Source organism: Aythya ferina (assembly GCF_964211825.1).
Source record: "Aythya ferina genome assembly, chromosome: 24".
NCBI lineage: Eukaryota > Metazoa > Chordata > Aves > Anseriformes > Anatidae > Aythya > Aythya ferina.
This window is the reverse complement of record NC_140322.1, coordinates 1,761,659-1,787,137: the sequence shown is the minus strand read 5'-3', so window position 1 is coordinate 1,787,137 and position 25,479 is coordinate 1,761,659. Positions and strand designations below refer to the sequence as shown.

The 25,479-nt window shown below is 44.6% G+C and overlaps 1 long non-coding RNA gene across 1 annotated transcript; it reads right to left on the bottom strand.

Annotated features, from left to right (window-relative positions):
- Positions 1-1,690: 1,690 nt before the first annotated feature.
- On the bottom strand, positions 1,691-2,828 carry LOC311423304. The gene is made up of 3 exons (XR_014685629.1): positions 2,803-2,828; positions 2,415-2,628; positions 1,691-1,783 (listed from the first exon to the last, which is right to left on the bottom strand). It is a non-coding gene; the product is annotated as an uncharacterized lncRNA (long non-coding RNA).
- Positions 2,829-25,479: the final 22,651 nt, after the last annotated feature.

The window sequence follows — 25,479 nt, the reverse complement described above, 5'->3', positions numbered from 1 at the left end:
ACTAAGCTACCAACAGCACTGCAATAGGCAACAAGCATTTCTTCAGCCTGTTTTATGCCCTCCCAGGTGAAAGCACTGAGGGTCTTCAGCAGTGTCACATCAGCTTAATTACGGAGTGGGAGACCAGAGACCAACATTCCCAGTAGGTTACTGGAGTCTGCTGTGAAGTGCAGGCTGTGCAAACTACAAGGCCATCTTCCATCACAGGGAGCCTGATACAGGGCACAGACCCCATGGAAAGCGTTCACTGAAAAGTAGACAACCCTCCCCCCCCTTTTTTTTTTGGTGTGTCATATCCACAGCCTTAAGATGGCTTTTATTGCCACACCAGGAAAATTCAGTTATTTCCATTATGGGTTTTCACAGGAAGTGAAAAATAAAATAAACAGAAAAGCAACCAAAACAAAACATGAAAATAACAAGTAACATAACTTTGAACTAAAGAGCACCTTAAAAATTGCCTTTCTCTCCAGAATCCTGCAAGGGGATGTGGCATGGCAGTGCCAGGACAGACTGCCTGGGTGGGGGACAGGCTTCTGAACTCTGCCACACTCACTGATGGCTCTAGGCGAGTTTCAGTTAATTCCTTCACTTTATTTTCTGCATCTTTGCAAGGGGTTAATGCAGCATTTTTATTTTTTATTTTTAAGCATTTGAAATCTTTATAGATTGCCATCTAGATGAGAAGAGTCATGTTACAGTACCGTATTATGATGGGTCAATTTTTCATCCCTCAGACTATTATCAGCGCAAGTAGAGAGCGTGGCATGATGTGTTGGTTATCCCTTTCGAGCCACTTCTGAAGAATTGTTTCCAAAGCTGCTGTAGCTTGAGGTGTCTCTTTTCACCATTTCAGGCTTTTTAATGCTTGACCCAACCACCTTTCTTCTTTCTACCATTGCGATTATACTAATGGAGGACCACAAGGTTTATGCAATTAAGCTGCTTCTCCCCTTCTCTCTCAAAGCACAGCAGAGCAAGGCAAAGCTGCTCTCCTTGCCTGCCTGATTTCCTGCCTCGGTTCCCACTGGAGAAGCAGGCCTGGGCTCCCCCCTTCTCAAACCCACATCTCAACCTGTTTTGGACTTCAGGAAAGGCAAAGTCAGCTGCACTCTTAACCAAGTCAGGCCTTACTCTGCAATTCCTCTCCAGGTGAAATAAATATAAAACCATCACACCATCGTGTCATGCTGAAGTTATAAAAATAAACCTTCCCCCTACCTCCAGGGTGACTGAAGGCAGCAGTGGCACCTAACTGTCAATTTCTGAAAAGCAGGGGTAGCTTAGCATATATTAGCAAGTATTAAAACAAAAACATACATCTAATTTGAGCAAGGAGAGAACATGCTTTATTTTCCTTGTCACGAAGAATGGTGAAGATGCTTTTTCCCTCCTCCTCGGTAATTTCTACCCATTCCCCTTGGCTTGCTGTCCCTTCCCTTTAGTCACTCAAAACATTTGCATGGTCTATTTTTCCCTCGAGCATAAATGCTCTTTTACTTTAGATGTCCTAAGTGTTGCACGTGAACCACTTTGCATCCACAGATACAGACCAAGTCTCTGCTCCAAAGGCAACAGCCTGCACAGAGCCTGCAGGGCAGAAGATCTGTTCTCAGTCCTCTGCACCAGCACCATAAATGAGACTTACCTCAAGGACTTGAACAAGTTGCTGCTCAGCCAGAAGTGCCATCAGACAAATCCTCTCTTCTCTCCTTGCCGAAGGTTCTCCCACACGTGCTCCTGCCGAGGCCAGGACCCGACACAACTGTGAGCAGGTTTCATTCTGCAAGGGGAGAGAGAGGAGCTGGAAGCACTGCACAGCTGTGCAGAACAGCAGGTGGGGGAAGAAAGCATCTTCCACCCAAGCTGCACTGCATTGCAGGCCAAGGGTGTGTTCATGAAGGCTCTGAATCCAAGCTTCGTGCTCTCGTTGCTGCCTCAAACTACAGCCATAGCACAAATCTCACAGCTTTGAGAACAAAGTCAGTCATGATGTTTTGCCAGATTACAACCTATCAACCCATATCAGAAAATGTTCCTCATCACCTAGACATGTTCTAAGGAGTGTCCAAAGTCTGGCGTGCATTGATATATTTATTTACTGCACAAATACAGTTCAATCTGCTTATTATAACTTTAAAAAAAAAAACAACAAACACAACACATAGGTTCCAGCTGGTCATCAAAGTCTCTTTTGCCAAGACAGTAACATGCTGGCCTCCTGTGTTCCCCAATAAGAATAGCTGTGCCTCCCCAATTAACCTCATTATTTTGCTCAGGGGGAATTTCATCTGCATCCTTCCCTTAAGGGGCAATGATGTGGCGTATTGTGTTCCTTATTCCCAATTCAGTTGCTGAAAATTAACTTTCTACTTTCTAGTAAAGTCTCTCAATTTATTTTCTATTTTAATTACCTGCTTTAATATTAGATTCCTCCCGCAGTTCAGTATGCCATCCACCATCCTGTCTGCACTCCCACTACCTGACACGCTGGGCTTCACAGATTTTTCCCTTATACTTAAGTCAAACGGCAGAAGCAGTTTGAACAGGGAATGCCAGAAAAGCACGTCCTGTGCTCAGGAATCAGTCCAAGGGGCATAGAAGAGAACTAGATGTGTAGGTGGGAGCCTGCAGTTTGGGGATGAAGCTGCTCAAGGTTAGAAGACTAACTTGGGGGTCACAAGTATGTGGTGGCAGTGATGTGCACGCTGTGGTTGTGCCTCCAGATGCCCCTCACACCAAGCCTGCTCACGGCAGAGGGAACTTAAACCAAACCAAAGCGACTTCTGTCAACAAACCTACCCCATTACTGAAATTGGTATTTTTCTTCCCTTGTGTTTTCCTGAGCCATTCATCACAGTGCCTTTATACTGCAGCTGGTATATTACAAATTGTCCTCAGCTGCCAATCAAGCTTCAAGAAACTTCATTATAAATGAAACAGAGCTTCTAAAACAAGATAGAACACAAATACAAAAAAGCAAGGTGGGAGGAAAGCAGATTGTAAAAATCACCAATTTTTTCCATCTAATACTTTCATGTATTTATTTCCTTTGGAGGACGTTTTCTGCCAGAGTGATAATGAAAACAAATATGTATTCCAAACAGCCTAGATACATCAGTTCTATTTCTCCAGGAGACTTCTTGTGTAGAGCTCACAACTAGCTGCATATACATTGTTCTGATATAATGATTCTGCAGAGCAGAACTTTTCTTTGAATTCACTGGATTTTCTTATCCTTTGATATTCTGCAGTCCAATCAAGTACTCAAAGCTAATGGTGTAATGTCTGCTACTTCAACGCTCTTAGCTACCTCCTCTCCCTGCAGTGCCAGAATAATTTCAGAAACAAAACCGCACTGATCTGGATACTTGCAGGACCCGTGAGTTTTATTAGTGCTGCCATTCGGGAGCAGGACAGAATTATCTTCATTATACAGATGGAAAATGGAAGCAAAGGGATACTTGCCACAGCCATATTGCAAGTATTTACAATTTAACCTGCTTCTGAGCTAGAGCACAGGCATGTCAGCTAGGTACATTTTGTGCAGGACATGGGGAGGAAGATGGAGGCAGACCTCTCTGAACATCTCAGTTTCAAGCTGGGCATCTGTCTTTACAAGAGATTCCCATGGATGCTTTGACTTACCTCAGAGTAGGTCAGCAGGCATGGAAAGGCAGCAAACCCACCAGACCAAGACAGAGCCAAGGAATTGTGAACATTCAGGGAAGGGGGACAGGCTGTGTCCCCACCCCTTTTAGGCTCAGTCCTTCTGCACTGTGAACTCCTGCAGCCTGGACATGGGACAGTGACATCGAGGAGCCCACGGGGCCAGCCAAGGAGCTGCTCCAGCCCTTGGAGCTCCCTGCTCAGCCTGGCAAGTGTAAGGGCATAGCCCTGCTGCGTGTGCTTCTCTGGAACCACCACTCACCTCTGCTCCCAAACGCCGTGCCGACCTCTGGGGTGAGGGGAACAGACTTCTGCTGTAAGCCTGCACATCTCTAGAAAAGGAAAGACAAAGGACTGTGGGCCAGATGCAACATCTTAAAGAGAAAATAACTACAGTTGTGGGGAATAGGATGGCAGTTTGAGAGACATCTGGTTTTTGGATATAAAAAAGGATCTTTATTTCTGCTTTAAAGCACCCATAAAACCTTAAGGATCTGTGAGAGGCTAGAATAAATGCAATAGACCTTTCTATAGTGTGTGCAGAAGGATTTAAGTGCATTTTTAATTATTAAAACCATGAAAATAGCATATTTATCACTGCTGCAGAATCCTCCTACCACAGGGATGTTTCTGGAGATGCAGCAAAGGGTCCTCTTTGATGGAAGGGGGTCCTTCAATGAAAGGAAAGGAAATTCCACCACCAAATCAGATCATTATTTTTTGCAATTTAGAAAGGTTTCCTAAAGGGGTGGGTCAGGTCACTAAAGGAGCTGTGCTAGCAACAACAAAAATTTGAGGTCTTTCCAGAAAGCAAAAGCAGTCTTAAACTAACATAGATGGAAATTACTGTCATCACCTTGAGCCCCTAAAAAGGATTTCTGTGAAGATAAAGCATCACAGAGGACAGACAAGTGTTAACTACATTAGTCAACTGCACATCTGTGGCTGGCAGGAGACTTCAACTCAAAGCAAGCTGTTCCCATAAAGAGAAGAAAAACCACAAATCTTCATCTTTGCCTTTGGATAATTTCATATTCTTTTGTAGGTGGGCCCTTAAACCTCTTGGTTCCTATAACTGCAAAAATAAAGATAACAAGAGTCTTCATCTACAGGACAGACATACCGTGAGCATGATTTAATTGAACTCTAAAAGATTCACATCTGCTGATAATGAAATCCTGCTGAGTTCCAATAAGCAGCTAAATCTGTCCAAGGAAACCCAGGGAATCCATGGCAAAAGAAGCAGGAAATTCAAAGCTCATTCCCCAGGTCAAGACTGGAATACTTTTGCTCTGTTAAAAAAAGAAATAATTTACTTACTAGTGCAGAAGAACACATGTAGAAGGAAAAATATAAAATGAATTAGCCTTCCCAAACAAAATAAAAAAATTAACACCATTATCCAAAAAGCAAATTATTCCTGGGTAGATAAAGTAAGTGTGTGTGTGTGTATTCAAACCCCAGAGCACTGAAGACAGTAAGGCACTTTTCTGCTCAGAAGTAAAATGCCTTTTGAAAAGGTTTTGAACTCATTTGCGGATAATAAGTTACAGCTTCCAAATGAGTGTAGCATAAATATTTTACATGACATACAATAAGCTTTGTGTCGAGAGCCTGGAAAATGTGGGGGTTTTATTTGCCATCACAGTGGAAGAATCAATTTCAATTGATCAGCTTCCACAGCAGAAGCAGGTGCTGTTTGCGTGCGTCTGTTGATGTAGTTGCTGCTGTTGGTTTCAGTTGAGCTCTTTAACTGTGGAAACATCTTTTTTGTTGCAGAAGTAGCAAACAGCAGTCACTTCATACAATCTAGGGGAATATGTGTACAATTCCACAGAAGCTTAGTGCTGGAGAAGCTTTTGAAGTGATTAGGACTTGATTTGAAACACTGCTGGGAAAGCTCACGACTGTAAAGAATGAGGCCATGTGCTTATTTATTTCATAGGACATTACTTATCTAATAGGCTCTTAAAGGCTAACCCAAGACCTGACTTTCACCTCTACAGACTAGTATTCTCTCTCAGATGGCTCAAGTTCCCTCCATATTACAGTAATGAGGAGAATGCAGCTGAGATCAGGTCCTGCTGGGCTTCAAGCAACAGAAAATCCCTGCCCTTGGGACATTATAGTCTGCGTAAGACAGTGTACAACAGGATGAAAAAAAAATTCAAGTTCTCCAATTTCAGCAGCTAGAGAACTGCACCAACTACAACCTGCTACTTGTCTCATCCTAGCACAACTATATGAAGCCCAACAAAATTAAGAGTTGCCTCTGCAACTTACATTTCACTTAAATTTGCCATTTCAATACTAACAGTTCAGCTCTGATGTCCCTACATTGGGAAAGTCACTAAAAAGAGAGCAAGTGACCTCTAGGGTCCTCACTGGCACCAGTGGCTAGAACAGCTCATGCACACTGTGTAAGCACAGACCTGCACTGCAGACCAGGGGCATTTTTTGTTCTACCATCAAATCAAAGCTAAGTGCCAAACCAGTAGCAAAGCCAGGACAAAAGTCACAAGAGTCCTTCAGTTCTCACCCTTTGCATTTCCTAGAGCACATTTCCCTCTGAGCCTTATTAAATATAATTGCTTAAACAAGGACAGCTATTTTTACATTTCAATTTATCTTGGCAAGTGTCTAAGCAAAGAAACACGAACAAAAGGAACATGTCTTCAGCTGATCATAATGCCATCAAATTAAGAGTGTATATTCTTTAAACATGGCAATGCCTGTCTCTGCCTGATCAGACCAAAAACGTGTTTCGACAATGGAAAACACAAAGTGCATTAGCAGGAGTGGAGGTGGAAGTGAGGTGCATCAAGAGGAGTGAAACAAGCAGAAAGCTAATGAGTATGAAGACTTTGACAAATCACATCCCACTCAGCCAAGTCGCACTCAAATACATTGTTTTCATGTGGGAACAACAGAATCTTTCAAGGATTTTTTAATATTACTAAAGCAGGACAAAAATTGAGATTCACCACAGACTATCATCCTGAACCAGGAGCTGTACCTAAACTCATCATATGGCTATTGCCTTAACTGACAGTTTCCTCTGGATGTCTTGTCACTTTTCTGTCTATCCATTACACAGCAAAAAGGCCTACATTCTGTCTCAGCAGATAACTGCACCCCAAAGACTTGGGAAAAGCTGCAGGAAACAAGTCAGCTAGGAACATGGTTGACTAGTCTTCATGTGGAGTCTCTGTGTCACTGTGTGCATCTGTAAGACATTTCCTGGACGGGGCACGACTCACCACCCTGATGCAGCAATTGCTGAATGCTGCATTATGCTGGCTGTCAGATGAGATGATCTTGCAGTTGATTCTGGCCTTAAAGCTCAGACTCCCACAGACTCTGTGGCATCATTTCCCAAGATGCGTGTGCTAAAATTAGCAGAAGGAGGTGTTCTGACATGAGCTCTCCCTCATGGCAGGCTAATTTCAGAAACTGTAGCTACTTACCATGAAAACATTGCGGTCAGAAGTTTTACAGGATTCCAGATTTCTTATACATTTTGTTGCTGTATGGACAAAAAAAGATACCGAGTTGCCCCTTCAATTTCACCAGCTGTAGTTAGAAATGATAGAGAACAGTAGGAGCAAGGAAGCAGTTCCAACTCCACAGCAATTTTGGAAGTATTGGAGCTCCCGTCCAGCCTCATTTAGAGATTGAAGTTTACTCATATTCCAGCTAAACCATCTTTACCAAGGTACACTTGTGTGAAGGGAATATACTTGGGTGAAGACATTGAGCCAGGAGCTCCACCTTGCTAGTTCCAGCTGTAGTATCTCACACATAAGCTACGTTATGTAATATACATAGAGGCACATAAGATACACAAATATTTTAAGGTCCTTAGTTCAACCCTGAGTGTATTTGCTGAAGTTATAGCTGACACATTATCTTATTCAGACAGCGCCATTCCCTGTGCGGGATTCAGAAAGACACGGTGTGGGATTCATTTCCACCGTTCATTGGAATCATCTCCCCTAATAGCAGCAAAACAAGAGAAGAAATAAATAAAGCCAAGACAGACACAAAATAGAAATTACCTCAGTGATAAGCATCCTTCCCTGGAAACAACCTCATTTGCTTCTCTCCTCATTTATTAAACACTTTTATTGCAGTACCGCATTTAGAAGGGGAAAAAAAGGCTTTTTATATTGCTGCTGAGCTCTAGTTCTACTGCTGCCACAGGGTCACCGTCTGCACTCCCATTTCACTGACTGCCTGCACCTATAGATATTGTAATTAATGACACCGAGGACTCCTTCAGCATGCACCTAGTCACACTCGTTTTTGCATTATTTCTCTGGGCTCCTGCAGCCCTCACCACGCTGCTGGATGTGCCTCACCATGCTGAGGCACAGCAGGAACATCAGGATTATACCAACAAACCACAAGCCAGGCTGGAGCTCTTCATTGCAGTGATGCAAAGCCATGCCATCCAGCACCACCACCCAGCGAGTATTTGCTGCAGGACATGCATCACCTCCTAGAGGCTTTGGGTTTCCCAGGGCATCTTCCTCAGGCTCTTCTCAAAGGCATCCCAATTGTCTTCTTTCCTGCTAGATACTTCAGCAGCATTGCAGCCAACCTCTCTACAGGAGCAGAGGCTACCACTCCTTCACCTTGTTTCAGGTTTCCTTATCCAGCTGCAGATCACAACCAACTCAAGGAAGTTCCCAAACATTTGGCAAAGGGTTTTGGAATGACAGATACCAAAGACACAGAGTCAGAAAACAAAAGGATAAAATAGAAGAAGAAATGGATGAAACCACATAGTCCAGAAGTCAAATCAGGAAAAAAAAAAAAAAAAAAGAGAACAGTCATCAATTATTTTTTTCCTTTAAGTCTCAAACTCAAAACAAAAAATGAGAACTCTGGGCAAAGAAGCCTGATACCAACGCAGAAGCAGAGTTGCAAACCCCTGCTAAGTAAAACAGCTGAAAGTCTGCTTAGTGTTGGCATGCAGCAAAAGGAGCACAGCTAGTTTCTAGCATGCCGGTTTGGACTTGGCTGGTCTCTCAGTTAAACCAATTTGGTTTCTGCCTGTAAAGTGAATAACTTTACTAAGGAAGAAATCAAAGGAGAATTAACGTGGAGCATCCAGAAGAAATTTCCATCCATAACATACCTCTCATTCATTCTCTGTGTCTGCCTCATTAAGGAGGCTTCAATGAAATCTTTTCAAAAAACACACAGCACAAAAACAATGAAGTGATTGCGGTTTGCAAGGAAGTGGGATGCAATTAGCATATGAACATCAAAATGTTTCTGCAATTTCCATTTGCTGTGTGTTGTCTACATCTTTTCACATTCCTACTGCTTTTTTCCTCCCCAATTCTGTTCCAATTCCGACCCCTTAGCCAAAATCCAAGGTTAAAATAAACAAAGAAATTGTTCCAGTGAGTAGTCCTACCCAGCACCAACTCACACTGAATTGCACATGAGAGTTACCTGCTACCACCACGGCATCAGCCAGTGATGGATGTACTTTTGTTGGGGCCACATTCAAAGTGATCTTCGTTTATGTGCATTGCAATAGATAACCGAGTAAATTAATGTTCCTTTTGGTCTGTGCTTTGCTCGATCTTAAAGCATTTGAGTGTAACAATTTGGTTAATCTCTCAAATTTCCTGCACTTATCCTTTGTGTTCGGGCTGCACAACAGAAAATAGGGTTACCATTAATAAATTGGCTTCAGGGGAGGGAAGGAGAGAAGACAACAAGAGAGGGAAAGGAAGTTGGGCGGTTTTTGCCTTGTCCTTTTATCAGTGCAGACTTCTGGTTAGCAGCATTACAGACCACAAGAGGTAGAGCAAGATTTCTTAGAAAACTAAGCAATTGTGTCTCCTCAGTTAGGAAAAAGTATTCTCATGCACAGAAAACAAAATTGGTGGAAGGAAAGGATGTGAGATCAGCTGTTTCTTTATAGATTTAAAAATATATTCGACCTAGGAGATGCACAGTTAAAATTATTTTTCTATTTCAGAATTTGCATAAAGGCTAGGTTTTTGTCCAAAAAAATATTCTTTAGCCCTGATGTTTGAATATCCAATAAAGGTCTTTCACCTTTTTTCCCCCCCCTCAAACTATTACAATGCTTCACTTTTCTGAGCAGGTCTCTATCTATAGCATCCTGAAGTGACAGAGGCATACGAGAGAAGGCATCCCTGTTCACACCGTGCCCAAAGAGCCCAGACAGGTGAGCCAAAATTTTCAGTGAAGTAAAACAAAAAAGCATTTGGTCTTCTCTGTGCAAAGGACTGCAATCCTCTGCATTTTGTAATAACACAATAAATCAGGATCAACTGCTGCTTGTATTCTGCAGGGCTACAGGGGAGCTGTTTGAGGAGACAAAGAATTGGGGCCCATGATTTAGCACCATTGAAACTGGTGCTCAGAAACCCTGGAGCACAGAGTACTGTTCAGGTAATGTTAGAGCAGAGAGAGGTGAATAAATGTCACTATAGAGCCCTAGAAATACTGTCAGAAGAAACAGACCCATAGTTGAACATAGTGATAAAGAAATAGGGAAATAGCTATTTATACTGCAATCTGCTAGAGAACAGCCCAACAGGGCTTTGATTTGCCCCAGGACAGGTCACCTTCTGATGCAGTGTGACTGACACAAAGGTGCTCTGCTGGGAACAGAGGTTGGGTGACTGGGGATTGTATACAACCTGCTCACAAAGCTCTCAGCTCTAGGCCTGCGTCTGCTTTGAGAAAGAATCCTCTGCTCAGGCCAAAACAGCTCAGATGTGCAGTTATTCTGTAGCCTGGCATTTATCAGCTCATTAAATAATCAATAGTTACCTTATGAGACTGCTTCCTGTTTCCTCCATCTAATTCGGCATGATCTTTGCTTCCCTAATCATGGGAGGATGCTTCTTTTAGACTGAATTAGCAAATGCCAGTGTGCCCTTCCAGGCCCTGATGTTTCAACTTGGCGCACACCAGATGGAAGGATGCTGACTGCTATGTTGAGCAGTTAATAAACATTTCTCTCCAGACACCTGGGCTACTTTCTGTTTCCTCTACGCATTAAGAGCGTTTCTTTTACCCCATCCTCCACCTCCCCTGCTCAATCCACTGACTCACTTGCATCCTCTAGGTCAGGTTTAAGTACAGCTCCCTCATGCAGCTCGATTGCCTTTATACTGGCTGCACACCTCGGTGCCACCAGCAGCCAGGACACTGCTTCCCCTGCATGTGCTTTATGCAGCATCTGCACCATCCCTGTCCTGATAATCCATGCAACACCAGTTGTTAGAGGCACTGAAACACCTGCCAACCTTTCATTTTACTGTCAAAAACTGCCTACTTCAGGCAAAAGAAACAATCCCCTTGTAGCCATGCAGGACATTTAAAACAGGCTTTTTGTGTTAGAACTGTATAGCTGGAACTTAGGAAACAACTCCATTAGTTAGTGCCAACGAATGCAGTCCTTACAAAGGTGAAGAGAAGAGTTTCTCTTGCTCTCGGAGGCTTGTAAAGAATCTACCTTAATGAAGAGGCACTGGAAAGCAATTCAAAGCCCACGCAGCCCTGAAGTGGCAGAGTGCTGCATGTGAATTCCAGCCTGGGTGTGCTGCCATCTGAGCTCAGGACTGTTCCTGCTCTCCAGCAGTCCCTTGTCTCCCATTTTCTGATCCCTGAAGGTTCTTCTGGGTCCCTTTTGCTCCGCAGTACATTACATGTTGCTAAGCGGTAGATCCTGTGCCCGTACAGCTGTTCCATGGAGGGGGTCCCCTCTTCCCCAGTCAGAGCCGCAGGGAAGATCATTCCTGCCTTGGTTGCAATACATGCCAGAGAAGGTTAATAAATATTTATATGCCTAAATGCTCAGAGGTGCAAACAATCAAGTCTTTTGCAAATGTCACAGAACATGGTATAGTCTAGGCAGATCCCCAAGTGCCAAACTATGTAGTCAGATCCTGCTTTTGCTAATGCAAACAAAGAACATTAACTGCAACTTCCCAGAGCATGCGAAAGTCAGTGCATTAACCAAGCTCCCACTCCAAACAAAGCAACAGTCCCTTCCAGGCCTTTTGGCCACTCCAGCTACTGCTGTTACTTAAAGGAGAGCAACAACAAAAAAGCACAAGCACTTCCAGAACCCGCTGTGCACTGGATGCCCCTAGCAGACAAGTCTCTGCCTTAATTGGCTTGCAGACTAAGTACAAACAGCAGTGTTGCTCCATTTGAGTCACAGAATGGCTTTGGTTGGAAGGGACCTTAAAGATCATCTCAGATGGAGCATTCACAACTTCTCTGGCCAACATTTTCCAGAGCCTCACCACCCTCTGAGCGCAGAATTTCCTAACATCTCTTCTAAGTCTCCCCTCTTTTAATTTCAAACCATTCCCCCTTGCCCTATCATTACCCGCCCAAGTAAAAAAGTTGCTCTCCATCTTTTATAAGCTCCCTTTAAGTACTGAAAAGCTGCAATGTCTCCCCAGAGCCTTCTCTTCAGGCTGCACATCCCTGCTGTCAGCCTTTCTTCAGAGAGGTGCTCCAGCCTCTGATCATCCTCGTGGCCGCCTCTGGACCTGCTCTAACATTTGCTAAGAAGGCAAAGAGACTTGCCCAGAATCAGAGCCTCAACCACTTAAAGACCTGTCTTGCCTCAGTCACAGCATTTCATATACACACACACTTAGATTTGATAACACATCAGCTACCAAATCTTCTGCTGACGTTTTGGCTACTGAAATATTGTTCTCTCTCTCTTGTTACACAGTATGGTGTGCAATTCATGCATGCTCAAAAGCACTGTCTACCTCTGCAGAGGGAGTACTGTGGAGTCAAGAGTATTGGTCTTTCCATCTATCACAGGATTGAAACAGCACATCCTCAAAATTGCATGAAAATGCAGGGTGTGATGTTTGCTTTATTCGAACTTGTCATTTGCGAAATAGAGGTCTCAATTCTAATATGGAAAATCATAGACACGGTAAAGGACAATGGTGATTGTACAAACGTAAGAGACAGAAATTGCAGTTATTCACCGAACAAGCAAAAAAAAGCCAACCATCTGTGACCCAGCAAGTGACCTCTTTCACGCTATTGTATTCTCCGAGAGCTTTGAGTGTTTGTGCTACAGCCTAAAGTTACTAGATTCAGGAGCCACTTTGCACTGAGAAATACAATAATTTCTTGTTTTGTGTATTAATGGAATGGGGAGAAATCAATCCCATCATCTTTGGGAAGGATTTTTTAATGTAACAAACAAATGTTCTCTCACCATGTGAAGATAAGCCATAAATAACAGGGGAAAAATAAGCAAAATCCTTTCCCTGCTTGCTTGCATCTTAGACCACGTGCAGAACCACCGATGACACCAACAGATTCATTGTTTCAAACTCCATGTCCTGGGGCTTTTGAAATGAAAGACTTCTAAATTGCTGCCAATTAATTGCACTACATGTATTTGTATTCTTGGTAGAGCAAAAGTGAGAATTAGTTACCGAGTTTTTAAATGAAGAGAACAAGCGTTGCAGCCTTTTTTGGTTTTGTTCCCCTTCCTCCAAACTTTTGCATGCCATTTCTGTTAACGATTTAAACACATTTGACACTCATGCTAAACATACATCATCAATACGTGACACAAGTTCTCAGAAACTGCTTTTGGTGTTGGCCTCCCCTGGATATACGTGTAGCTCCCCTGTGTAGCTCCTCTGGCTTCTGCGAACACCCGCAGCCTGGCCCCACCACCTTGGCTGCCCCCATCCCAGAGGGCAGACCCCACATCACAGACCAGCAGCAGCAAATGCAAGTTGTACCCACCTCTTGTAAACATTCTCAAGGGGAACGAGTGGTAACAGATGCAGGGATGAATTTTCTTCTTGGTCTGTGGTCTGCAGGTTGGTGGAGTCCAGCAAAGACCTCAATTCCAGAATTACCACAGAAGTTTTAGGAGAGCACACAAGGACTAAGCTCCCCACCTTTGGTACAGTATTACAACCACTGGAAGGCCAGGAGTCCTTGCTGGTGTATTAGAGTGGTGTTGCTGTTTTTGTGCATTTTGTTGTTCTTTCTAAGCTCGTTTCTTGGAAAAAAGCCAGCACTATTTGCTTCTTGGGCAGAGAATATGGAATTACTGTAAATTATATTGAAAAAATCAGATTCATTCACTGCTGTGATAATTGATCTCCCAATCTGTCTCAGAGAGTTAGCAGCTGGTAAGAAAATAAAATGTAATTTAGAATTTTATTATTTTAAAAGAAACTAACCTAAGCATGGCCACAAACAAGAGGAGAAAGGGAAAGCAAGTTTCTTATTTGCCAGTCTTAATACTAAATATTGATAAGAAAGCAAAACAAGAGATGGTTGTCCAGGTATTTGAGAAATTCACAGTACATTAGCAGCAGGCATCTTACACACCACAGGTGGATCTTCCCTTGCAAATACTTCTGTGCAGCCGTACCTCAGCCCTACGAAAAAGGATTATGGACAGTGACTTCCATGGAGCAGAGGCTCTCTATTGGGCTGACACCATTAGTAGAGTTGGTATTGATGCTGTCAAACTGATACACCCCAAGTAACTCTAAGACCCAACTCCTCTATAAAAGCCTCTATAACTGGACCCAAATTCACTGGCAAGTTTTGACTGTGTTCAGTTCAGGCCCCCAAAGAGAAAGGAATCAGACCCCAAAACTGCCGTTCATGGCTGTTCTCATCAAGCCTCTTATGTCAGCCCATGCTTAGATAATACCACACACGCAGATGGAGACAGGATTTGATTTTTGTATTGAGATTAGCTGCAAGGAAATGCATTTTTATCTGCTGGGAGTAGAATGAAAGAACTCCATAATTCACAATAACCCAATAACTTACGAAGTGATCAGCCAAACAGTGTTTTCAGGTAGCTGAAAAATACCGTGCTGTCACCAGTAATAAAACAAGAATGATAACACTCTTCCCTGGCCAAAGTGGACCAACTCAAGCAAAGGAATGGACATGATGTCATTAGAAACCTGAGCTAATGGTGTAAGGCTGATGGCAAGATCCTGACTGGAGCCAGCTCAGTCTGGCAGCCCCATTTGAAAGCAACAGATAAACACATTAAGCTCTTAATTGTCATCATGCCTTAACCATTCAATATGGAGCATCTTTTACCTTATTTCCCTCTGTCCTTCACGGGATGAACGGCAGGTGGGGTTGGCAGAGCCTGATGCTTACAGGATGTCTCAGCAAGGCAGCTCTCCACGCAGCACATCAGAGGCTGAGATGGAAGGCCTCACTCCTGACATGGAGTTCAGCAGGTTGGACTGAAACGATATCACCAATAACTCATGACTACCGCAGATAATTCATCCTGTTGTACTAGAGGCTTTGATATATCATGAAACAAGTTATTAGCTGGAGTAGTCTTCTTTTCCAATTACTTTTGTAATAGAACTAAAGAGCTGCGAGAGCCCTGACGTCCCAGTCATCTCATTGAATTGGAGCCTTTCTGACAGCACGGGGTTAGCCAGTCTCACACTCACTCGTGTGCTCCCACACCTGCTGCAGCAAGAGGCAGCTGTGCACAGCATCCCTGGGGCAGAGCAACAAGAGTTGTGCCCACAACTCAGGACACACGTGTGATCACGCTGACCTGCTGGGTCTATTTTGCCTGTTCTCCACTAATCCTCACCTCCAGAAGTCAAACTGGCATCGCAGTTGCATGGCCATTCTTTTCCAGCTGCAGTATTGTCACTGGAGGTCAGTAGTTAAGATCATTTTCTTGTTTTGCTGTTTCCGATTTACATGGTAATAGTATCTAGGAGTTCAAATCTCAGCTAGGAACACACGCTGCCAAGACAACTTGTTCTGAGGCTGGAAATGGGTTAATGTACTTAGACTCACAAAGAAGGCTAACTCAACACATGGCAATATACTTTTTTAATTACTCATTTTGCATCATTGAAAGGCTTCATAGTGGTTGGTTAAATCAATTCACATTACTTCACTGGTTCACTGCTTTTCCTCCGCTTTTGTTATAGATTCCGTATTTCAATTGCATGACGGCCCAGAGCCTGATGGTAAGGCCTTTTTTCTTTTATAAATCAAAAATAAATTAAGAAAACCTTGGTCCAGCAACACGTCTCCAGACTTTTCTTCACCATCACAACTGCAGTAAAAACACAGCTTTCATCTCCCTAGCAGGAAGGAAGAGCAGCAGTGAGCAGCCTAAGCAGGGAACTCATTATTTACTGCCCAGACCTCGTACCAGCTCAACTCCTACCATCACAACATCAAACCCTGGGTTCTTACCCTTAACTTTCCAGCTCTGCGTCTTTGGAAAAGTTACATTCTGCCTCTAGCTCCCAGTTTTTCCCTTTTGTCTGCGAGATGCCACAGAATACGGGAGCCTCATATCCAAGGACAACAACAAGCTCCTGAACTACAAATACCAAAGGAAAGGTAAAGGGGAGGTTTTGCCTATGTAAGGACGGAATAAACTGATCACCTTGTTCTGTTACTTAGGAGGTTTTACTGATCGCATCAACAGGTTATTTTGATACGATTTCAGGGCTCATGCTTTGTCTCAGTACAATGACACCACCTCAGCGGCATCTGACAAGCACGAGGTTTTCTTTGCTCCCTTCTGGTGCTCGGGGTGGCTGTGACAACGACCTGAAGGTAATTATCCAGCAAGGTCACTGCACCACGGAGGGCAGGACAAAAGCAGTTGCTTCTCAGTCCTCTATTGCTGGAAGGCCACAAGGTTAAACAACTGAAAAATGCTGTGAGCTGTTTTCCCCTTGCAGGCTTTCATGCAGTTGTGAATTCAGTTTCCTTTCCTGCCTACAAGCTGATTATTAGTATAACGTTTATTATGTCTCAGGGAGGTAATAAATTGGCAGCATAGTACAAGTTGCATCAGCATGAATGCAGCTGTTACATGACAGCTATGAAGAATGGAGGAAAAGTTAAAAAAAGCTCCTGAAAATTTATGTGGAATCGCCAGTAAGCAAAGAAAGCAGGCTTCACACCAAGTCACCTTCAATTTACCCAACCAGCACGGCAGCACCAGGAAGCTCTTGGACTGGAAAGCACCCAAGCACCACCTCAGCCCTGCGTACAACCACTGCTTCCAGAGGCACTGGGCTCAGTCCCTGGGCTGGGAGCTTCTGATTTATTTTCTGATGGGAGAGAGCCCCTCAGCAGGCCTCTCCAAAGTGCTTTAAAAAGACTGATAAGCTGCACACCACAAGCCTGGTGCTCAGCTGACAGCCCAGGCACCGCAGAGCAGCAGCTCCTGCAAATCCCCGGGGTGGGCTCTGGCACCCTGTGAGATGTGAGCAAAGAAAGCGACCCCAGTGTTGGCGTGCTCACCAAGACACATCTGCTGCCTAGCTCTGCAAGGACTCCACGTTATTACACAAAATTTAAGGAGGATTTCTTAATCATTCTTCATCGCTATGGTAACACGAGGCAGCCACAAACAACACCATGCGAGGTCCCACACAGGTGAGGGAGAGAGACCTCCTGTCACAGAGCACCTCTGAGCTTACCCGGGATGTCAGAGTGACAGGGAAGGGGAGCACAGGAAGAAAAACCCAGCCCAAGGTTTCTCCGCTAATTAGTAACTGAAGAATTAACATTGCAGAAGAATCCAGAAGCGCAAGTCACCTCTCAGTGAATGCCTGGGCTGGGTGCTGTACAAAAGAGAGGGGAGGGAAAAGGCTTTGATACAGAATTACGACTGCAAATAAACCACAGCGCACAAAAATTGAAAGCCATTTATTTAAGATATGGGTAAACAGCACAAGCTGCGATAACTTAAGCAAGATGTGCAAGTATGCAGAATATTAGTGGTCCCACAGCAGCCACTCCAAGACCTCATCCTGCAATAAATGAAAGTTTCTCACCCCTGGAACGAAAGGAGGGAGCTTCCCCAAGCCCCACAGCACACCAGCTAACCTCGTGGCTTCCCTGCCCAGATGTTCCCTTGAAGCCTGACCTCGGCTGGGCACTCTCCTGGGGTGCACGCTTGTGTCAGCACAGAAGTGGATCTCCTGCTGTTATTTCAGAGCCCTGCTTGGTTCACACAGGAGCCTCCAGGCAGCACTTGTTGCATTACAGGCTGGGTGTGGGCAGGGGAAGTGAGATTCCTTTTATATCACTGCAAGAAAATGATTAGATAATTACTCAGCAGGTAAAGCAGAACATATAGGAAAGGGCTGTTCTCATCATCACTCCTTGAAGCATCTTGTCTATATTATTAGGAAATGATGTATTTGTGCCAGGCTAATTCATATGGATTGTAATTTCGGGACATAAATTACCCCCTGTCATGTGCGCTCAGTGCAGAGGAACAGCAGCAGAGATGCTAAATGTTTAAACAAATTTTGTTAACAAGCTTTTTTTCTCAGCCTCCTGCCCACTTCCCCCCATCTGCTGGTGGCAGGGTGGGGAGGAGGGAAACCTGCACTGCTGGAAGCACACCCGGGCGGCAGGAGACAGAGGGCTGAGAAGGGAGACAGCCCGGGCATTATTTGCAAAGGAGGTGGGGTAACGCAGGGCTTGGAGGTGGAACACCCCGCTGAGCCCCCGTAGAAATAAATAGGAAGGCTCAGAGACCAGAGTCCCTTTGTCCAGCTTGGTCAGGATGGGTTGGCAGGATTCAAAGCAAGCTGGAGCACTGCAGAGCTGCTCCTACAGGCACTCTGCCTTCGGACAAACCTTCCCTCCCTCCCAGTCGTGAACCTGTCAGCCTCATTCCTCACGTTCCACGCATCACGCTGACCCAAAAACCAGGGCCAAAGGGCTCTGAGCACCACTTGATCTCACCACAAAGGCAGGCTGTGACAAAGGAAGCTTTAGATGTAAGCTCCCCTTAATTACTGCTGTTATTTACAAGGCTATGGTTTTTACTGGGTTGCATACTAAGCAGTTGTCAAGTGCGGCTGTACATATATTTATTGCAGAAATATGTCCTAAAACAGTCTAGGTTACCTCTTGTAACTTATTCATAGGTTTTGTCATAGACAGAATTGTTTAATGGTGCAAGAAATACATATATAAAAAGTAGTATATGTTCTGCTTTCCTGATGATAGGGACATGGTCCATCAAGTGAATAAATTAATTTAGTGTATGTGGAGGAGGAGGAGGACAGGAACGAAGGAGAATTCCCCTTGAGAAGCTCAGTATCCAGCCAACGAGCTCCTCTTTTCTAACCTACTGCTCTGAAGAGTTTCTAAGAGTGTGCAGAACATCCACGGGGCAGTGCTCAGAAGGCTCTTGGATGGGAAAGCACCTTTTCTCCCTCACAAGTCTGAGTGGTCAAATAGTTTTTCTTCCTTCCATACCTGGTACCTGCCCCAACTTGACATAAAGTCTTCTCCACCCCAAAAAGGAGACACTGCATTCTTCCCTGGTGTTTCAGCATCAGGACAAGCTTTCTTCTCATGTTCTAAATGCACAGGAATTTTCTCCACCTGCTTTGGATTTTTACTTTGGAGATGGTTCACTGGGTCACTTCCCCAAACCATTTCTCACCATCACCTTGCAAAGTACATTAGGGTGCCAAGAACCCTTTCCAATGGTGGAGTCAGAAGTGGGGCTTGAGAAGTCCCAAACCAAAGGACACGGCGTACTTCAACCCAAAGCACAAATGACACAAAGAGGTGGGTCTGCATTTTCCCTTGCATCGGGCAACAACTCCTTGGAGCATGCGGGTAAGTTTAAGGCATGTCAGGGTATTCTTGAGGCCAGCATCACCCATGCCTGGATCCGAGGTATAAAAGTTCAGCATAACAATGTCAGAAGTCCTTTGCCATGAGGGCTGGTAATGCCAGTCTCTGCTCAGAGCAGCAGAATGGCCCAGAGAGGGGGGACCACAGCATTTCAATCCACATTTCACCATTGTAAGAGTCATCACCATGGAAATTCTGAGGCACTGCAGAGGACAGCTCTGCTGGCAGCTCTTTTAAGCAGCCTTCTTGGCCTTCCCATAACATCTGTGGAATGAGACATAATTCCTCAGAAGCACAGAAGGTGAGAGCAGCAGCATCTCTCAAACCCAGAGCTGAGAACACGGTGCCTCTGGCATTTCTTGGACCTGTTCTCACCCCGTTCAAACTCCAGGACTTTGAGCAGGGAGTGTAAAATGGGACGACATAATCTGTAGCTTTGCATAACAAAAACACCGTTTACTCGAGCAGTGGGAGAGCAATCTCTTTAGGAAACCAGATAATCCAGAAACTAGTGTTAATAAGTTATTGACTTTCCTACAGTTCTTCCAGTGCCGGTTGATGGCTTCCGGTAATCACTTTGCCTCCATATTCACGGAGTCCAGCTGTGTCTCTTCGAAGAGCTCATTTATGGCAGCTTGCAATAATGTGATATTTCAGCAATGTCAGCTTTTGCGCAAGATATAAAAATCCTCCAATTTATTGCCCCTTGCTCCCAGTGCACACAAAGGAAAAGAAACCCATAAAAGTGTCTCATTCACATTTAGGTGAAAATGAGTCCTCCTTCCTGTCCTCCCCACGTTTGGACTGAATTCCCTGCCAAGCACGAAGGAACCCCGTGCCCTTTCTGCTCCGTTCGAACCATTTAGCATTGGTAACGCGCTGCCAGGAAGCGGAGACGAAGTAGATGCGGCAGACAGGACCTAGCCTGAGAGCTGTGAAATGTTATTTCTGCTCCTGTCTCTGACACTAACCTGCTCTTTGTCCTGGTCAAGGCAGCTAGCTGCATTTGTAATTCCGAGTGCAACTGGTCAGCTCGACACAGCACTACATGGCGTGGCTGCAGCTGGAGTTGACACACCACAGAAGCTTTAAATCAGCTAGCTTGAGCCCGGCTAGCAGCTTACCACTTGGAAGCCCTGCTTGTAAGGCTTACAGGATGATATTCAGAGCAATTAGCCAAGCTGCACTTCATGTTAGCAGAACAACTGTTAGCAGATGAGATTCAAGCAGCAGTCACCTCTAATTACACTGCAGATTGCAAGTTCTTTGGGACCTGAAGTCTCTCTTCTGCTTGTCCACAGAGCAGGAGTACAGGGATCACAGAAGACACCCTGTGCCCCCAAGAGCACTTATGCAGGAGCTGGGTGCTGTTTAACCTACTGGAGGGATAAAAGCTGAAGTGGGAAGAGTTGGAACAGGTAACGAATGACACACACAAACTACGCTGCAGTTTGGGGGAAGCGGGTTCAAAGTACGGTGTACACAAGACAAGCTGGAGGAGGAAGAGCTGATCTACCTAAGACCTCAAATCACTCCATCCCAGTGAGAACAGCAGGGGAGAAATCAATAACCTGAGCAAGCAACTGTAATAACAACTGACATTTATACAGCATCGGATACCCAGGTGTCCCCAAACACTTGACAGATATTACAAACTGAACTGATTTACAAGCAGGGGATCTGGCTCCTTACAGAACATCAATTCCCACACCAAAGCGAAGAAGTCTGTTGGATTTTGTGACAACCTTCTCCCATAACTCCATTTCAGGGCCAAGTGTCCAAACTCTTCAACTTTCCATCCCACCGTTGTGTCTGCCTGCAGCAGGCAGTGACCTGTCTACATCCAGACAACAAGCTAAGTGCTAGAAACCTTGGCTATTTAGAAAGATCCAAAGAACAAGAGAGAACCAGGCTCAATGTGGCAAGGAAAGGGCCGCTGCCACGGGCACACAGCAGGCTTTGTGTCTCACCTGCTCACAGGTTGCTTCAGACCAGAAGGCTGGGACAGGACTTGCACAAGGCAAAGCCACTGGGCCAGGTGTTGGACTTCACACACTGCAAGAGACCCCAAGCACAAAGCCCCAAGCCTCTACAACATTGTACCTCTCCTTCCTCCCCCATGTCCCTACAAGCACTGCTTTGGATTGGGACTTTCATTTAGTATCTAGAATCACACAATGGTCAATCTCACACTGAAAAACTACATTTCTACATCTCCTTCACAGCTCTGAACTGCTTGGTTCTAATAGCAACACAAACATATGGGGATTTTTTTTATTATTAATAAAAATTCCCTGAATTTTTCATGTGATTTTCATCTTACGTTTTCCCTCCTTAAGGCATCCTACCCATACTGCACAACAAGCGTAGGAGGAAGCAAATGAAAGCAGCACGATGAGCTATGCAGGGGACCAGCAGTCACCCACTTGCAAACAGCACAACTACCTCGTGCAGCACAGCACAAGGAAAAACAGTGATATCTGCAACACCTCACCTCTTCTCCTCTCCCTGAACAGAGGCTCTTAATGATAGCCCAAGTTTCTCTTCCTTCCTGGGCCTTGAGACATCCGTGCAGTTGTGGTGTAAGCTAGCACAATGCTACTGATGTCAGCCAGCACCAGCCGTGGAGTCAGCATTCATCTGGCAACTTCTTTCTTTCTGCAAAAGAAACTGCTCCCATAGATCGCTGATTTTCAGATTAAATATGAAAAAAGGTGGGAAGTTGTGTGGAGAGAACGAAAGGAAAGCCATGAGACATCCAAACTTTTTAAAGGGCTTCCTGAATTCCCACCTTGTATTTCTCACCCAAAACATCAACGCTGATGATCATCTCTGCCACTGGGACATGTGACAACTCCCCTGCTATTTCAATAAGCCCTGGGAGAAGCGCGGAGGATGGATTTGCATGCAACTGCTGCAAAGTTTCTTCAGCCCACTCCAGCTTGCAAATAGCAACAAGGAAGCTCAATGAGAGGTTGTTGAGACTCATGCGGCAGAAAACACTCCTTGTTCAGGCACCAGATAGGTTTGAAGGTCTTGGACAGTTTCAGATGACGAAACACCTGTTCTAAAATCTTTAGTAAGATTTCTTTCAGAAACAGTTTTGATCCATTGAAGAAGTAACCAGTTTGAGTTTCCAATTTCAAATGGGTTTTCGAAGTAATTCCCAAAACATTCGGAAAAACCTTGATTTTCAGAACTCATTCAACTTATGATGAGCCAAAGACTCATTCTAATTGTTTTATCAGAGGAAAATGCAACAGCAAGCGAGAACTACAAACAAGCAGAGTCATTAAAACAGTTTTCAGAGGAGTTTACAATCGTGTTGACAAGGTTTGACAAGCACAACAGGATCAAGCTTTTTGATGGAAACACCTTTTCAGGAATTAAAATGAGAGCCAAACTGGAAGCTCCCACCTGTGCAGCCCGACATTCTCAGCTGGATTTAGCATCAGGCCCCAGTGACAGGACTGTCCAACGGGCCTCAGAGCCTGGCTTCAGCTGCTTCACTGCGCCCTGGCAAACAGCCTTGCCAGCGATGGGAAGGGCACAGAAAGGCTTGAAGTAGGAACAGAAGCAGAATTTGTCTTTTTAGGAGAGAACTACATACCTGAAAGGCTTGTTCTCAGTGAAGACAAAGCAAATCTACATCAGAGGTTTGATTACTCCTTTTTAAGGCAGAGGTCATAGCACATTTTGGTGCTGATATCAAAACCAGCACAGGAAACATCAGCTGTGCTACTCCAGAAGTGATCTTGCTGCAGCTGTTGGAGGCCAGTCAAAATCCTACTGCAAAGAATGTCACCTACCAGGGGTTTGCATCTAGCCCTTGCAAAGTCAGAAGGGTATCGGAGAGAAACTTTCCCAGTTAAACCTGCTGCTGCTTTTCTGATTGCTGCTATAGTCTTGCTGTACTTGAGCTACTCGAGTATAAACAAATCTGGATGAAGTTTTCTCGTACCATAAACAAATAATTGTGGGAGGAAATTAAAATCTCACTGGTATTTGTTCAGCATTGTAAAAGTGACTTTGTCAGGCCTAACAAGTCTAATTGGTTTCACTGAGAAGCTTTTCAGTTCTGCACAGGAACACTAGAGCTTGGTTAAACACCTACAGAGACCTCATTTCCCAGCTCAGATTTTTCAACTGCATGGGCTGGGTGCCTCACCAGGCTTTTCACAGCTTGCCACAGTCACACAGTAGCAGCCCCATAACCCTGAAAGGGCACAGAAGCATTTTCGCTGGCTCCCGGTACCTAGAACTGTGTTGGAGTGATAGCGTGTGCCCTCCTCTTATTAAAAACCCTGAGCACAAGAGATGTTGCGACGAAAAAGCAGCGTGGAACCTGATGAAAAGACACAAAGGAGCTCAGGCAGGAAACTTTACCCAAATAGCCTTGTCCCAGGCACACCTTACACAGAGTTGGCTGCAGGAGTCAGGGCTGAGGTGGTGGCGATGATTGCAGGCACTTCCCATCCAGTCCAGGCAGTCAGGGTTTGGGCTTTTGAAGCCTGCTCAGCACTAACACGGTTTTTCCAGTTGCTACACAAGACCAAGGGGGACTCGCTACCACTCTCGCTTCCCAGAGCCTTGGCAGTAAACACCTGCCAATCTGTGAGGATTTACTACAACACGCCAGTCCCCAAATCCCACTTGTTAAAGTTTATTGTTAGAGCAAATCCCTCATGCAAAGACAGGTTGTTGTAGCAACAGTTTGTCAACTTTTAACTTCACTTGTTTTCTATTCTCCCATCCCCAAACCTGTCACCTCCCATAACAGAGCTGCTTAATGGGATGTCAGAGGCAGGGAGCCTGTGCCAAGGTTATCAGAGCTCCAGTAAAACACCAGCCTTGCTCTCCTGTTCACTTTCAGCATCTATCCTGCTTCCCTGCAATGTTACTGATTTGTTACGGGCACTGTTTTGCATTTTATTTTAAAAAGGACCAAAAGCACATTACAAAAAGGAAATTCAGAACCTCATGGACCCTTCCCCACCATTGCATACCTAAGATCACAGCACCCAGATGATGAAGGGCTCTTGTGAAGCCTACTTAGCACCAGGTGCTCATACCGAGAGCACAAAGCTATGCACCCTCCTGTCCATTTCTTCCCCTCCCCATGCAAAAGGCATGAAAAACCTCCTACCTTTGGTGCCCCATGCACTGAGCTTGCAGTATTATAGAGACATTGCACCAAGCATTGATGCACCCACAGCACTCAGATCTTTCCCAGGTTCAAAGCCTTGTTGGGGTTTCAACACAAAGTTTAATAGCCCAGAGTGATGCTTTAAGGCATTCACACTTTTAAGGTGTGAACTGTGGGAACCGCAGCAGTTCTTAAAATACGAAGTGCTCCCAACAACACTGCAGTGCCAGCAGCACCAGTGACCTTGTCACTGTGCGTGCTGTCATCCCGCGCTGATGGGGCCAGCAGAAGACAAAGGAGAGGCAGCACTTGCAGAACACGCGCTCCAACAAGCCTTTTTCCAAAGTGTTTCTGCTTTGGCACACAGGAAGAAACTCATTCACAGAAGCCAAAGTCCTTTTCAGGCAGAAACATTAAAATGATGACCCATTCTGAATATGCCCAAGCAGGACCTAAATTTAGATTAAACCCTGGACTCTCCCACTAACTTCAGGGGCTTTCGTGCCAGCTCTCTGTGGCCCTCTGATTACTTTTACAACTGATGTAGCTCCACCGTAGCATCTCCTGACTCACACACTGTGAAAGGTTCATGTGTAAGGCATTAGCTTTATTACCCCCAGAAACATGTATCACTATATTACCGAGTTAAAAACGTCAAGCATTAAACCTAAAAGCCAAGTTAAAAGTGTGCATATAAGGAAATATTTTTGACACCTGTTACCCAGTTCCTTTACCTTGATGAAAGCCTGAACATGGGATTACCAAGCAGAGCAGAGCATCTATCACAACTCTGATACCAGAACTCTGGTTTCAGCTCCTTTTCCCCAAGCTTTTCTTATGCAAAGGGTAGTTCAGCATCAATCCACAGAGGTAAAACAGATCCCTGAGCCTTATCCCTCAACATAGCTGTCTCTAAGAAGTGCTGCAAGTTGTTAACTTAAAAAGACCAGCAAATTTCCTCATGG